Consider the following 16,625-nt stretch of genomic DNA (forward strand, 5'->3'; position numbering starts at 1 on the left):
CGAATGGTCTCCTTCTGTATCGTCACTATTCTGTGGTTCTGAGAATACGTCTTGTGGCATATATCACATGACTTTGGCAACCTTGTAAGACATCAGGTCTGTATTGAATCTCCATCTAAACACACACATCCCATATTAAAATAAAACTCAAAATAGTAGGTCAGTTCTTGGTGTGATATGTGACTAGCCTCTGGCATTTCCATGTATTGATAGTTCAGAAGCAAACAGAAAATGTATAACCAGATCCCACCCTGGGGCTTGTGAAACATCAAATGTGGAAGAACAGCGCAGCGTTGAGAGAGTGCAGTATTGTCAGACGTGTCATCCTATTAAAATCCTGTATCAGGGTTGTTTCTGCCCATTTAAACTACTGACACAAATGAAAATCCCACAAATGTGGCTCAACTGTATTTACCACAATGCAGTAAATGACCAAAGAGCAGATTTTAAACCAGAGTATCTAAAATTCACTCAAAAGGATTGACTGTTTTGCAACACGAGGCAGGTTTTCACAGTTGTTTCAACAGAAATGATTTATACAAGGTCTGACATAAAACAAACGAGGTTCCGGAGCTATCTGGAGGGACTGGAGACCACAAGAAATCTAGCGCTGCATGGTCTCCTAACCAAAAAGTTAGCAGGATGTTACTTTAAAAATAATTTGTCCCAGGTGGACACTTCTATTCAGTTTCTAGCTCTATTAGCCAAAATATTGGGGCTCATTAAGAAAAAAAAATGCACACATATGTATATCCACTGGGAAATGCCTCTCATTACTTTGAAGTCATAGTCTTCACATTTTTCTTGAATAGGCACATGGGGCCCCAACTTAACATAACATTTTAAGAGCTACACTTCCAACAATGGAGTGGTCCCTCAGCGCTGTACTGGAGAGTAAAGGTGAACCTTTTGCCCAGAGAAAAACATGCTAGTGATATAACTAATTTGAGCCATTAAACTGAAAATGTTCCCTTCAGGAGTCAACACAAACTCCTCCTGCATGTTAACACTTTTCATATATAATTGTTGAGAAGCATCTCGTCATGGGGTGAGGGCCAAAACATTTCCTCTATACTTAAAGTATTGAAATTAAAAATTGAACTGGAAGTTATTCTTTGTCTTAACAGTCAAAACAACAAATTAGCTGCATTAATGAGTTTCAGAAATTCTGAAACAGTGGCAAATCCATTATTACATAGTGAAGCACTACGAGTGAAATGGATGTGAGCTATTAACAGAAATGTGAAAATTAACTTTAATGTACTTTGTAAAAGATGACAAATATACCAGCTTGGACCCAGTTATTATATCTGGAAATTGGTATGTTCGCTTTTCAAGAGAAAGCATAACTCAGAATATCAAGTTTGACAAACAAATCTACAGACGTGCCTTTAGGGAGCCTAGCACTGGTGGAGCCTTTACAAATTGAAGACAATCTATTAAAGCTGAAGGGGCAGTAACTGCAGAATTAATATACGTTGTCACAGACTGGAAAGTAGGAGGCAGCAGCTGATGTTTCATTATTGAGTGGTGGAAAGTGCAAAATTAGTTGCTCCATTCAGCTGTAACCTGAGCTGAATGCCTTATTGATTGGCTGAGAGTAAGCTGGGCTTGAGCTGGGAAGCTGCAGGCCTTCATCTTGGAGAAGCAGCCAGCTCACACTTTGCAGTGTAACAATGTGTGAAGCTGGATGAACACAGCAGGCCAAGCAGCATCTCAGGAGCACAAAAGCTGACATTTCGGGCATAGACCCTTCATCAGAGAGGGTTTGCAGTGTTTGGTGGAGGCCAGTCTGCAATGTGTGCACATTGCATGGAGGTAAGTGAAAGAGAGGGGTGGGATTTGTATGGCTTCTCAAAGTCACTTTAAGATGGTCCCTTGATCCCCTGACCTTATGAAACACATTGTCGCTGTTAACCAGTTAATAACATTTAATAGAGGCATACACGCACACGGTACAGAAGGACTATAACACCTAACATGAGTGACTTCTGATGCTCAAGCTCATTCGCAGATTATGCTGACACCCTTCCATTTCTCTTCATTCTTTATCTCCATAATGCAGTCAAATTGTGACATGAGCATTGTACAATGAAAGGGTCAGGACAAAGGTTTTGAAATGAAGCTGTGCAAATATTAGCACATGAATGCTCAACACTTTCATATGGAAGTTCATTCTGTCCTGTTTCAGCAAAGCCATCAATTCATACAATGTTCCTGCACTTGAACAAAACCTTAGGGGTTGTGGGAAACTCAGGGAATGTGTGAAGAAGATAATTTAATGAAGGCTTCTCATATAATCGTACAAGTATTAAGTAAAAGATTGAGTGGTTTATGGGCATTACTGAATCCTAACATTTAACCTGAGGAAGGGTCACCGGACCTTAACTGTTAACTCTGATTTCTCTCTGCACAGATGCTGCCAGACCTGCTGAGCGTTTCCAGCAACTTCTGTTTTTGTTTCTAATATTTAACCAAATTGCTTACTGTATATACTCTGTGATCAACTAGAATGTGCATTGAGACCTCAACATCAATGTAAAATTAATATATTGAATTACAGAGATTGGATAATATTATACATAGAATATATAAATGTACAACAATTTAGCTTTTAACTAATCCATGACTATGAAATCTGCCCTTTATAAAATGTGAATGGATCTACCTACTGTTGACAAACTGAAAAATTGCAGCAACAGAAAAGACAGTGAATCACTCTTCACCTTGGTGTTCTTACCTGTTCCACATTACCTATCTACTTGCACACCAACGCTATACATCACAATTTGAGCCACAGCTTCAAGACTCCAAAACCCAGAATTTCCACTTGGCTTAACTCTGCATCTGTTATTCTAGCAATTTGCATTAATGTAGCATTAAAATAGTGAAACTGGAAAAAGATGTTTCTGATTAAAATGCAAAGAATAAAGTGCAAATGCGGTGTCTCCATAAACAGAACAGAATGGAATAGAATAGTGTTAATTTGTCGCTTGTATATTTTACAAAAAACAGTGAAAAGTGTTGAGATCACCATGCCATGGAGTCTCTATGACTAACAGAAGGCAGGGATAAGAACAATCTTTTAAAAATTAAGATAAAGTCCATCTAAGTTCAATTTCCAGCTCCTGGATTTGGGAAGAGACAGCACTGCTGCAAGACCGCAATGCCAGGCTTCTGGAATACTGCGGTGGAAGCCACCGCTAAAGTAGACCATCCCCACAGGGAGCCACAAGATTCTGCAGGACCAATCTCATCACTGATCCCCTGAAGGAGGGTGTCATGAAAGCTGCCCAAAGGATACCCGGGCTGCCAGATGCTGGGCCAATACCACCCCAACGCCAAATCTCCTGGGAACTCCTGCCAACGTAGCAGCTCATGCCCGGTTCCCATGTTCACCCTTTCGTCAGCTGCCTCCCAGACACTGTCTGATAGGATCCTCCCCCAGGATCATCAGCCCCCTCCCAGACATTGTCTGACAGAATTCTCCCACAGGCTCATCAGCCCCCTCCCAGACACTGTCTGACAGGATCCTCCCCCAGGTTCATCAGCCCCCTCCCAGACACTGTCTGACAGGATCCTCCCACAGGCTCATCAGCCCCCTCTCAGACACTGTCTGACAGGATCCTCCCACAGGCTCATCAGCCCCCTCTCAGACACTGTCTGACAGGATCCTCCCCCAGGCTCATCAGCCCCCTCCCAGACACTGTCTGACAGGATCCTCCCCCAGGCTCATCAGCCCCTCCCAGACACTGTCTGACAGAATCCTCCCCCAGGCTCACCAGACACTGTCTGACAGAATCCTCCCCACACTCTTCAGCCCCCTCTGAGACGCTGCGTACCCTGATGAGGACACCTTCATTCTGCCTTGTCGCCAAACAAAAATGATAAAAGAACAAAAGAAAGAAAAGAGGAGGGAAAAAAAACATAAAGAGAAAAGTGGAAAAAAAAGCAGCAGGAGTGGGCGAGCTGTGGATTATGCAAATAATACTGACACAAGACAGTGTTAGGGGCTCATTTCCAAAACAATGGTTCATATGATAAGAAATCAGGATATGACGGAAGGTCACAGCAACAATTGATAAGATTGTATCTGGTCTGCAGTATTGCACCAGTCACTGCAAAATGGTCAACATCTTCTTCTGTCTAAGACCCATACAATCTTTGAGACTAGCACAGGTCTGATTTTAATTTTCAATATTGTCTCTCATGTGCATTTTGGACCCAATTCCCTGAACTAACTATTATTTTTTGAGTGGTACAGTTGATTCTGCTATAAAGCAATAGCTGTGTTCCCATGCAATATCATACTATAGAAATAATGGGGGCTACAGGAAAAGAGAGTTAGGAGCAGACCACCAAAAATATCACTCAAAATTGCTCAAAAATCACTCTATAGCCTAACACAAAGGATAGCAGTTTGAAATAATGGTTAATTCATATCTAATATGAAATAAAATTAAATTTAACACCTTAGCCTGAAAAAATGTCATGGTGACTTGATGGGGGAAGAGGTTTTGAGGTTTCTCTGTTGTTAGTATAGGGTCTGAGGGTTGTCATCATCATCATCATCATCACGATCACCTTCAGGTACAGTTGTGGTTGCAGGGTTAGGGTGAAAAATAGTTAATCCAGAAGTGGATGCCTGTGGTTTATTTTTTTCTGACTGTTTCCTGGGGGTTGGCTTAAAAAAGACATCCAGATTTTGCTGCTTTGCTCTTTTTCATCTTTCATGAAGGAGCTTTTCATGGGGTGCCAAATAAGATCTTACTCCACAAACAGCTACCCTACTGCGTTCTGCATTGTAATTGTTGCCCTCGAACAGCTGCAACTGCTTCTCGATTTCCCTTGGGATAGAAGACAAAACAGAAGTGGAAAGCTGTCATGGTGATGCATCCTGGACTTCGTCTTCTTCATCTCCAGCTTCCACATCCCGCTCAGCGACAAGTTGCTGTAGACCAGCTGTAGAGAGGTCTTCACAGTGAGACTCAAGCAGCTCTTCAACATCCTCACTCTCCACTTCTTCAAATCCAACTTGCTTTGTAAGATCAGCACAAGATTCTTTGATTTTTGGGAGCTCCTCTGATGGATCAAGCCCTTTAAAAATCTTGCAAAAAGTCTGGGAGACAGTACCACCAAACTGCATACAGCCAGTCCTTACTGACATCACCCCAGGCCTCCACGATAACATCAATTGCATTCTTAATGTGAAAGCTCTTCCAAAATTGAAGAACACTGTCCTTATCTCCCTCAGTGGCTGCAATCAGCCTCTTAAATGTGTGTCTTAAATAATAAGCTTTAAAAGCTGCTATCGCACCCTGGTAATCATGGGTTGATGGAGAGAGGTTGTGTTTGGGGGTAGAAATGGCACTTAGATGTTTTCAGGAAGTTCACCAATGGTGGGAGGATGGCTTGGCACATTATCCAGGATGAAGAGAATCTTCAAATCCAATTTTTCTTCCTGCAATACTTGCTAAAAATATCTGCGAAAGTATCAATAACGTCAGAAGAAAAATTGCCCCATCATCTAACACCTTTTGCTCGACCTCAAGTAGACACCTAGAGTGGACTTAAGGTAAGCTTTCAAGGTTCATGGGTTGGCAGAGTGGCACAGCACCACAGTCTTATGCTTTATGTCTCAACTGGCATCAGCACCCAGCAGCACAGTCATACGATCCTTTGCCAATTTAAAGCCTGGAGCATGTGCTTCATTCACAGAAGTGAAGGTTATTGAGGGCATTTGATTCCAGTACAAACCTGCCTCATCCAAACTGAAATTTTGATCTAAGTTGAGGCCTTCTTCATCAATTCTTTTTTACTGTGGGAGGAAATGCCATTGCATGCTCCTTGACTGCACTGGCAGCTTCGCCACGTAATTTTACATTACGAAAATCTTAGCGGTTCTTAAAACTGGCAAATGAGCCACTGTTAGCACTAAAGGCAGTACATCTGCAAGATTTTCAGCTTGTTTTATTAGATCTTCATAAATTGATTCGGCTTTCTCGGTTATGGTGGGAATGTAATCATCAATTGCTTTTCTATTTGATATTCTATCCACACATTTAAGAGCTGCTCCATCTTCTCAAGTTCCTTTTTTCTGTAACCTCACAGATTTGCTAGCAATCAGACTTGTTCCAGCAATACAGCTTGCTTTAATCTTTTCTGCATTGTCTGTAATGGTGTGTAAGGTAGACTCCTTCATTTCTGTTACACAAACTATGTCACTTATAGTTCTCTCATTATGCTCAAAGTGCTTTACAACATCTACCTTCTCTTCCAGTGTTACAGCCTTTCTTTTACATCACAATCCGCAACTTTATCACCAGGACTCTTTGTGCTAAAATGACTGTCGCTTTGTTCTCGCATTTTATGTGTAGCATGGCAGAATTTGCAAAGGAACACCGCCCAAATATCACAGAGTACTGTGCCTTTCACAGGAAGCCCTTCACGATAAAGTCAGTGAAATGATCCTGTGACATCGGCGCGGACACCCTTTCGGTGCTAACATTGCACATGCTCAGGACGAAGCCTGCGGTATGATCATGTGATGTTGATGCTTACTCCACACACTGTTGGAATTGCGTTGTCGCCAACGCAAGTTTATGTTTTAGAAATAGCGTTCCCCTATTCGTCAATCGCGTTGTAGCCAATTCGTGTTGCTAGAACACGCATTATAGCAGAAACGACTGTATTATTCGCCCACATTAAAGAAACTTTGAGGTTTCTCAAAATCAACAGCTCGGAACTTCTGGAAATTTCTTTTTTCTCTTGAAACTGGAAGGGGAACAAACAGTTGCAGGTCCCTATTAGCCTGTATCTTTATGGCATCCTCTTCAACACAACTCAAATAGAGAGCTAACAAGGTGTGGAGCTGGCTTGAACACAGCAGGCCAAGCAGCTTTCCTGCTCCTAAGATGCTGCCTTTCCTATCCATGTACCTGTCCAAATGTCTTTTAAATGTTGTAATTCTATCTCACATTGAGGCAAAACATGTCACCATCACTTCTTCCCCTCACCTGCGCCACATGCTATCCCTTCCACAAATGCAGTGAATGATATCCTTTATTAATCCACGTGTTCTCTAGACCTGTGGGACTCAGTCTTTTCTGGGCAGTGACCCTTTACATATTTTGACATGTCCAAGCTGCCAGAGTGCCCCAGTTTTGCAATGGCAATTCATGTGAAAGTTTTGCTGCATTACTAACAGTCACAAACCATTGGCTGAAGCTCCATTAGAATCACCAGACAGTACATGGGAAGTTCTCTCTCAAACTAACAGTGAATTTTGTTCTAGTGCTAAACTACAAGCATCAGCCAAATGGAAGGCCCACTTGAAGCTGACAGCTGAGTGGAGTTTTGGAGTGGAATAGGGTGGCATGGTGGCTCAGTGGTTAGCACTGCAGCCTCATAATGCCAGGGACCCAGGTTCAATTCTATCCTTAAGCGACTGTCTGTGTGAAGTTTACACGTTCTCGCCCAGTCTGCACGGGCTTCCTCCGGGTGCTTGATGCTTGGCCTGCTGTGTTCATCCAGCCTCACATTTTATCTTGGAATTCTCCAGCATCTGCAGTTCCGATTATCTCTGATACTATTTAAACATCAGCTTTTGTGCTCCTGAGATGCTGCTTGGCCTGCTGTGTCCATCCAGCCTCACATTTTATCTTCCTCCGGGTGCTCCAGTTTCCTCCCAAAGGTGTGCAGACTTGGTGGATCGTAGAAATGGGTGTGGGAAATGTAGGGTTACAGGGATAGGGTAGAGAGTGGGTCTGTTTGGGATGCTCTTTGAAGGATCAGTATGGACTTGATGGGCCAAATAGCCTGCTTCCACATTGTAGGTATTCAACATGTAGGGTTTGCATGCAACTATATCTGCTATGCAGGATTGTAGCTGCAGACTGGCACTTTGTTAGTGTTGTACAGGGCATTGCTGAAGCCTCTTCTGGAATATTGTGTCCAGTTCTGGTCACCCAGTTATAGGAAAGATATTATTAAGCTGGAGAGAGTTGAGAAGAGATTTACAAGATGTTGCCGAGTGTGGAAGGTTTGAGTTATTAGGAAAGGCTTGTTAGGCTGAGTGTGTAGGATGTTGAGGGGTGACCTTATAGAGGTTTATAAAATTATGAGTGGTATGGATAGAGTAAATAGCAGTTGTATTTTCCCTCGAATGGGTGGTTTCAAGACTAGGGGACACATTTTTTAAGTTGAGAGGAGAGAGATTTAAAAAGACATGAGGGGCAATTTTATTTTACACAGAGGGTGGTTCACATACGGAATGAATGTCCTGAGAAAGTGTAGATACAATTACAAGTGTAAACAACATTTGGATAAGTGTAAGAATAGAAAAGGTTTGGAGGGATGTGGACCAGGAGCTGGAAGGTGGGACTAGTTAGGTTTGGGATTATGATCAGCATAGGCTGGTTGGACCGAAGAGTCTGTTTGTGCACTGCATGACTGTATGACTCTATGATTGTTGCAAATAGAAATAAAAAAATAAACAAGTTGGGGCTCTTTCTTCTGCAGTTTGGTCAGGCAATTGTTGAGCGGACCAAAACCATGAACCACTGCTAAATTCAAATAGAATTCAGAAAGAGACCTCTTTACCCAAAGAGTAGTTACAATGTGTTTATTTTAGTTCTGGACATTCTATGTACTGTAAGTCAATGTAATTTTCAGCACAGTGAGTGATGCCATGATGAATACTTAATCCCACTATTCCAGAATGAAGCAAACGATCAAGAGTTTCATTGGCCATGAGATCAATCATTGAAAAATTGAATTTACTAAGCCAAAAATCCGCACCATTGCTAAGACATGGCTGAAGTGGCAACGTACATAGATATGGATCACACTAGCAAATAAAAATTAGCCCAGTACGGCTCCTTAAGACTATTCAATGCATGCACTAGCAAGAATAAAGATGTTTCACTTTGTTGGAGACCTAAATGGTGATCTGCAAACACACAGGGAGCTCACTCTGCTGTCCCATAAACAGTCCCACAAGGTCTTTTCTATCCCTCCAGAAGGGTGGTTCAGTTTATTGTCTCAGTAAAAAACCAGCCCCCTCAGTGCTGAAGTAATGCAGTAGCCTACATCACATGCCCAATTCTCTAGAGTGGGGCTAGAACCCGCAGCCTCCTGCATGAAAGGAGAACTGTAAACAGAACAAAGTGACAGAAAAATATAATTGAATGTAATATTATATATGTATGGGATGAACATAGGAACATAAGGAAAAGGAGCAGGAGCCTGCTCCATCGTTCAATAAGATCATGGCTGATCTTTTCATGCACTCCACTTCACTTACCTCCCACTCACCATAACCCTAAATTCCTTTACTGTTCAAAAATCTATCTTTGCCTTAAAAATATTCAACTGGGCATGGAATTACATCGAATCACAACTCTTTGGGTGAAGAAGTTCCTCCTTAACTCAGTCCTAAATCTGGTGCCCCATATTTTTAGCCTCTGACCCCTAGTTCTAGTTTCATCACTAGTGGGAACAACCTCCCTGCATCTATCTTATGTATTCCCTTCATAATTCCATATGTTTCTATAAGATCCCTCCCCCATTCTTCTAAATTCCAATGAGTACAGTCCCATTTAGTGAAAAATACAGAAGAGTTGAAAAAGAAGCAAAGTTATTTTTTAAAATCAATGTTCAAATATTATTGAATAATATTTGACCATCCTTAAAGGGATGGACTTGTTTATTTGTGAACATATCCCTCCTCTTGTGTTTAAAGTGTCAGTGGAGGAACAGTTTGACTTTTGAAAATATCCAGAGCCTGATATAGTGCCTGAATGTGTATAAAAATGTCACACCATCATTCGACCATTAAATACTTGTCACAGTGACAGATGCTTTAATACCCAACTTAACCTCCCTGACTTTAGCTCATTTATTATTCAGCTTTTCGATATTTAAGCTGTGTCAGCTGTCACAAATGCTGAATGAACAATGTAACACACAGGTTGGTTTCCAAGTCATCGATTCAACTCCTGAAATCCAACCATATTCCTAACCCCAATAAATTACTGTGGTCATCAGGAATTCGAGGCCTTTCACCCTTCCTCACATTCTCAAGTATCTGAATCAAAATGGTATACTGACCCATCCATCAGACTCAGGGATGTCGGAATTGCGCCCATGGGCCCTGTCCCATTTCAAAGTCTTGACAATTTGGTCCATGGGTCTCAGAAGCTCCTGTTTGTCTCACTCGCTGATCTATACTGAATGAATTCTGTGTGCCTGGAGGTTTAAGAAAGTCTGTTCTTGATGCTGTTCTCCCAATAATGTTGAATGAATCCTAAACCAAACACCAGAGGCTTCTGCATTAACTACCTGCGATAATCTGGAGATCAATACCAATTACATGAAATTTAATGTGGCCAGCCAAACTTTCATTCAGCATAAAATGGGCATTTGGAGATCAGTCACCTGTGGTAGATCTTCATTAGCTTTGCTTTCCGCTTTAGTTATTGGAACACAATTCTGGCATGACGTGAAGTGGATTCTGACAACACAGCAATGTCCCATCTTACCATTTTTTTTACTCATCCTTGATCATTTCCATGAAACAGCATTGCAACATTGCTCTATTTTTGAATTATGTCAAATCAGAAAGGAAAATTAATGCAAAAGAAGTTATATTCCCAAAAGTCTCCTTTCCAAACAGATTTCCATGGAATTCCGCCAAAATCCCAGTCAGCTGATCAGATGTATTGTATAATCAATAAAAAGTGCTCCTTCCAAAATCACAGGTTTATAACTAAATCCAAGACTCATGCTCAGGCAAGTATGGAGCTTCTAGTCAACATCCATTGTAATCTTCAACAAAAACAAGTTTATAGGATGCTGGTAATGATTAGTCAGATAGCTGAGTCCACACTGCAGTGAATCTGCAAGGGCTGACAGATCACAAGCCCAAATTTGGATAAAACATATGGTTTCTTTAAGAGAAAGACTGTAAGTCCCGCCTGGTTGATCATGCAACCCCTGAGAGTGGAATCCGCTGTCTTCCAACAGATTCCTTGTGTGAACCCCTGAGGCGTCACCCTTCATAGAAGTGCAAAATGCATCTAGGCATCTGCTTCTGTGAAAAAAAGAAACGGTTAGATTCCAGACTGTGGACATGACACGAAAGACATTTATATGTTTTATCCTTCCAGGAATATACAAGAAAGGAGTTAAAATCACTGTGACCCCTGGTCTGTGTGTATTCACAGGTTAATTTGCTAAAGTCGCAGTCTGACAACAGCCATTTATACATCTTTGCACTGTAGAAAAAATTTCTTAAAAAAATTTCAAAAAAATCTCTTACTCTACATACTGGAAGCCCGTCACTATCAAAAAATGAAAAAGGGCAAAATTTCATCTAAGCTGCAAATCCAAGAGTCTTGAAATAACTGCTCAGCCACCAACACCATTGTTACTGCTATCGGAAAACATGAAGCCTGCAATATTCCACTGTCTGATCTTGCTACAGAGAGAAGATGATGAAATTGCCTGGCACCTCTACCTTTTGAAGTCTCTTTCTTTGAAGCTTCCTTGGCACCCCACAAGCTGTGTCCTTCCAGGAGTTCACAGAAGGAATCTTTTGGGAGTCAGTGAATTTTACTCTTGAAAGTTATATTGTCTCACATAACAAGCAACAGGAAGTTTGCCAATACAGTCATAATGGACAGCCAGCAATTCAACATGACAATTTCTCAGGAGCTTGGTTTGGGAACTCAGATGTAAAGATGGGATAATGGAGATACCAGGGTGAGCAAAAGAAAGAAGGAATATCTTCATCAGCTACATTCCTGTGGAATAAAAGCTTCTAACTAGTCACACACGGCAGAAACAGGTAGCCAGCATAATATCTCTGCATGATATTTCAAATACTCTCCAAACACCTACATTATATAAGAAGGACTGTTGGACTGGTCACCTGGTGGACTTGTGTTGTCCTCATGTGGATAAAACATATGGTTTCTTTAAGAGAAGAGCATGCTGTTCCAAACAGGTGGTAAGGATGGGGAAAATTCATCAGTCTCTAAGCTACTGCAACTGAGCACTCAGCAATTACCCAGTTCTTCACAATGTGCTATAACATGTTACCATGGGGATATTAACATTACATCATTGCAAAGTGCAGCTTTGTTACTGGCTATAAAACTTGAATTGCAAACACCCATCAATCAGCATCTTCAAACCAGTACAAGAGCAATTAATCAATCAAAGGCTGTATGCCAGTCGCTTTTTCAACCTCACACAATTGCTGGAAGATTCTCAGAGTTAGAAAAAGAGAATGGAGGGAAAGAACAGAAGGATTTTCAAGCTGTTGCAATCATCAGAAGTCTAAGGTGTAAGAGTTTTTTTCACAAAAGCAGATGCCTAGATGCTTTTTGCACAGAGACTTTCTGCACAATGGTGAAACTGCAGATACAGTCAGGAGGGGACACTGTTGGACGAGGGGGTGTAAACGGAAAGTGTACATGGCCCAGACCATGACAGTAAAAGTCAGAGATGAGCTTCCCTTGTCCGCGCATGAGGCTCAGTCTATGATACACTCCAAACAGTAGGTTGGTGTGCGCGTGTCAGAGAAATGTTGGCATGAAACAGAGCCTCTGCATGTACCCATGGAGAATGATTTACAGCAACAACTCACTTGTTCTCTGGCAGCTAGTATGAAAAGTTACAATCCGGAAACAAGACAGGTAAGTGATCAGCGAAGTCTTTTAGTCATGGTGGTTAAAGCAAAAACGTGTAGAACAAGATACTGGAAGAATCAATCGACTGGTTACTATGGTGGTGGGGATTGATCACATGGCCTATATTAGAATTAAAGTATAAGACATCATTTAATTGAAATAAATAACATTCTTAAGAGTTTCAATAGGGTGCATACTGAGAGGAAGTGACCCATCGTTGGAGAGTCTGAAACTAATGGTCACGTGGCCATTCAGGACTGAGATGAAGAGAAATTTCTTCATTCGGAAGTATGCACCTTTGGAAATCTCCACCACAGAGACTTGTGGATACGGCTATTGAGCAGGTCAATATGTCTTTGGATATCGAAGAACTTAAGAGTTATGGAAGTAATACAGGGAAGTGAATTTGAGGTAGAAAACAAATGACCTCAGTGAATTTTGAAGCAGACATGAGGGATCAAATGTCATTTTCCTTGTTCCTACATGTTGTATTCTTATACAAATTCCCTGCTCTTTGAATACTGCAATGGGATCTTCAACATTCATAAACAGGACCAGGGTTTACTGAAAGAAGGCACAAACTAGAAAAGTTAAACCATAAAATTGTCCTTTAATAAATTCAGTTTACTTGTGTTTACCTGTACAGTATATCCAAAAATATTGGCCATTTTCACAAATAATGAAAATTTCCCAATGATGCACTAACCGGAAGCTAAGCGTAAAACCACTGTGGGAATCTGAAATAAAAAGGGGCAATGTTGGAATTAAGCTGTAGGTTTATGAATACCTGAAGAGAAATCAGATATTTTCATGGGTGTTGTTGGCTTTGCCAGCATTTCTTGCCCTTCCCAAGTTGGCCTTGAGAAGGTGGTGGTGAGCTGCCTTCTTGCACTACTGCAGTCCACCTGCTGTAGGTTGACCCACAATAACCTCAGGGAGGGAATTCCAGGATTTTGGCCCAGCGACAGTGAAGGAACAATGGTATATTTCCAAGTGAGGGTGGTGAGCTGCTTGGAGAGGCATTTGCAGCTTGTGGTATTCCCATATATCAGCTGCTCTTGTCTTTCTGGTTGGAAGTGGCCACAGGTTTAGAAGGTTTACCAGAGATAATGGGAACTGCAGATGCTGGAGAATCCAAGATAACAAGGTGTGAAGCTGGATGCACACAGCAGGCCCAGCAGCATCTCAGGAGCACAAAAACTGACGTTTCGGGTCTAGAACCTTCATCAGAAAAGGGGGAAGGGAGAGGGTTCTGAAATAAACAGGGAGAGAAGGGGGAGGCGGATTGAAGGTGGATACAGGAGAAGATAGGTGGAGAGGAGACAGACAAGTTAAAGGGGCAGGGATGAAGCCTGTAGAGGTGAGTGTAGGTGGGGAGATAAGGAAGGGTTAGGTCAGTACGGGGAGGATGGACAGGTCAAGGGGCGGGATGAGGTTAGAAGGTAGGGAGTGGAGGTGCAGTTTGAGGTGGGAGAAGGGAATAGGTGAGAGGAAGAACACGTTAGGGAAGAGGGGACGAGCTGGTCTGGTTTTGGGATGCATTGGAGGGAGGAGAGATTTTAAAGTTTGTGAAATCCCCTGCAGAACGTGCAGCCCTCCGCTCCAATCCCAACCTCACCATAAAACCCACAGACAAGGGAGGAGAAGTTGTAGTATGGCGCACTGACTTCTACATTGTTGAGGTCAGATGTCAACTCTCCTACACCTCCTCCTGCCGCTCCCTGGATCATGACCCCACACCCAAGCACCAAACCATCATCTCCCAAACCATCCACAACCTCATCACCTCAGGGGATCTCCCACCCACAGCCTCCAACCTCATTGTTCCCAACCCCGCACAGCCCGCTTCTATCTCCTTCCCAAAATCCACAAACCTGCCTGCCCTGGTCAACCTATTGTCTCCGCCTGCTCATCTTCACCTATCAGGTCTTCATTTTCTCCCCTGGCCAAGGAACTCCTTAACTACTTCCAATTCTCCAACACCTCATTTTCACCATGGACATCCAGTCCCTATACATATGCATTCCCCATGCAGATGGCTTAAAGGCCCTCTGCTTCTTCCTGTCCCACAGGCCCGACCAGTCCCCCTCCACCGACACCCTCATCCGCCTAGCCGAACTCATCCTCACACTCAACAACTTCTCTTTCGATTCCTCCCACTTCCTACAAACAAAGGGGGTGGCCATGGGTACCCGCATGGGCCCAAGCTATGCCTGCCTCCTTGTAGGTTACGTGGAACAATCCCTCTTCCGTACTCCACTGGCCCAAAACCCCACATCTTCCTCCGTTACATTGATGACTGTATTAGCGCCACCTCGTGTTCCCACGAGGAGCTCGAACAGTTCATCCACTTCACCAACACCTTCAACCGCAACTTCAAGTTCACCTGGACCATCTCCAACACATCCCTCCCTTCCTAGACCTCTCTGTCTCCATCTCAGGTAACCAACTAGAAACTGATGTCCATTTCAAGCCCATCGACTCCCACAGCTACCTAGAATACACCTCCTCCCACCCACCCTCCTGCAAAAATTCCATCCCCTATTCCCAATTCCTCCGCCTCTGCTGCATCTGCTCCCACGATGAGGCATTCCACTCCTGTATATCCCAGATGTCCTTGTTCTTCAAAGGCAGCAACTTCCCCCCACCGGCAGTGGTCGAGAACGCCCTCGACCGTGTCTGCTGCATTTCCCGCAACTCATCCCTCACACCCCGCCCCCACAATAACCACCCTAAGAGAATCCCCCTCATCCTCACATACCACCCCACCAACCTCTGGATCCAATGCATAATCCTCCGACACTTCCGCCATCTACAATCCGACCCCACTACCAAAGACATTTTTCCATCCTCACCCTTGTCTGCTTTCCGGAGGGACCGCTCTCTCTGTGACTCCCTTGTCCGCTCCACACTCCCCTCCAGCCCCACTGCACCCAGTATTTTCCCCTGCAACTGCAGGAAGTGCTACACTTGCCCTGACACCACCTCGCTCACCCCCATCCCAGGTCCCAAGAAGCATTTCCACATCAAGCAGATGTTCACCTGCACATCTGCCAATGTGTTATACTGCATCCGCTGTACCCGGTGTGGCCTCCTCTACATTGGGGAAACCAAGCAGAGGCTTGGGGACTGCTTTGCAGAACACCTACGCACGGTTCGCAATAAACAACTGCACCTTCCAGTCCTCAGATGACATGTCCATCCTGGGCCTCCTGCAGTGCCACAACAATGCCACCCAAAGGTTGCAGGAACAGAAACTCATATTCGGCTTGGGAACCCTGCAGCCCAATGATATCAATGTGGATTTCACAAGCTTTAAAATCTCCCCTCCCCCTACTGCATCCCAAAAGCAGCCCAGCGTGTCCTCGCCTCCCTAACCCGTTCTTCCTCTCACCTATCCCCTCCTCTCACCCCAAGCTGCACCTCCATTTCCTACCTACTAACCTCATTCCCTGATGTAGAGGAAGCCACAACGGGTACAACAGATGCAGTATACCACATTGGCAGATGCGCAGTTCAACATCTGTTTGATGTGGAAAGTTTTCTTGGGGCCTGGGATGGGGGTGAGGGAGGAGGTTTGGGGGCAAGTGTAGCACTTTCTGCGGTTGCAGGGGAGAGTGCCAGGTGTGGTGGGGTTGGAGGGGAGTGTGGAGCGGACTAACTCTTGACCTGTCCGTCCTCCCCAGAATGACCTATCCCCTCCCTACCTCGCCACCTACACTCACCTCTACAGGCTCCAGCCCCGCCCCTTTAACTTGTCTGTCTCCTCTCCACCTATCTTCTCTTCTATCCATCTTCAATCCGCCATCCCACCTCTCCCTATTTATTTCAGAACCCTCTCCCCCTCCCCCTTTTCTGATGAAGGGTCTAGGCCTGAAACATCAGCTTTTGTGCTCCTAAGATGCCGCTTGGCCTGCTGTGTTCATCCAG

The sequence above is a fragment of the Stegostoma tigrinum genome, chromosome 37 (genome assembly GCF_030684315.1).
Source record: "Stegostoma tigrinum isolate sSteTig4 chromosome 37, sSteTig4.hap1, whole genome shotgun sequence".
NCBI classification, from domain to species: Eukaryota; Metazoa; Chordata; class Chondrichthyes; order Orectolobiformes; family Stegostomatidae; genus Stegostoma; species Stegostoma tigrinum.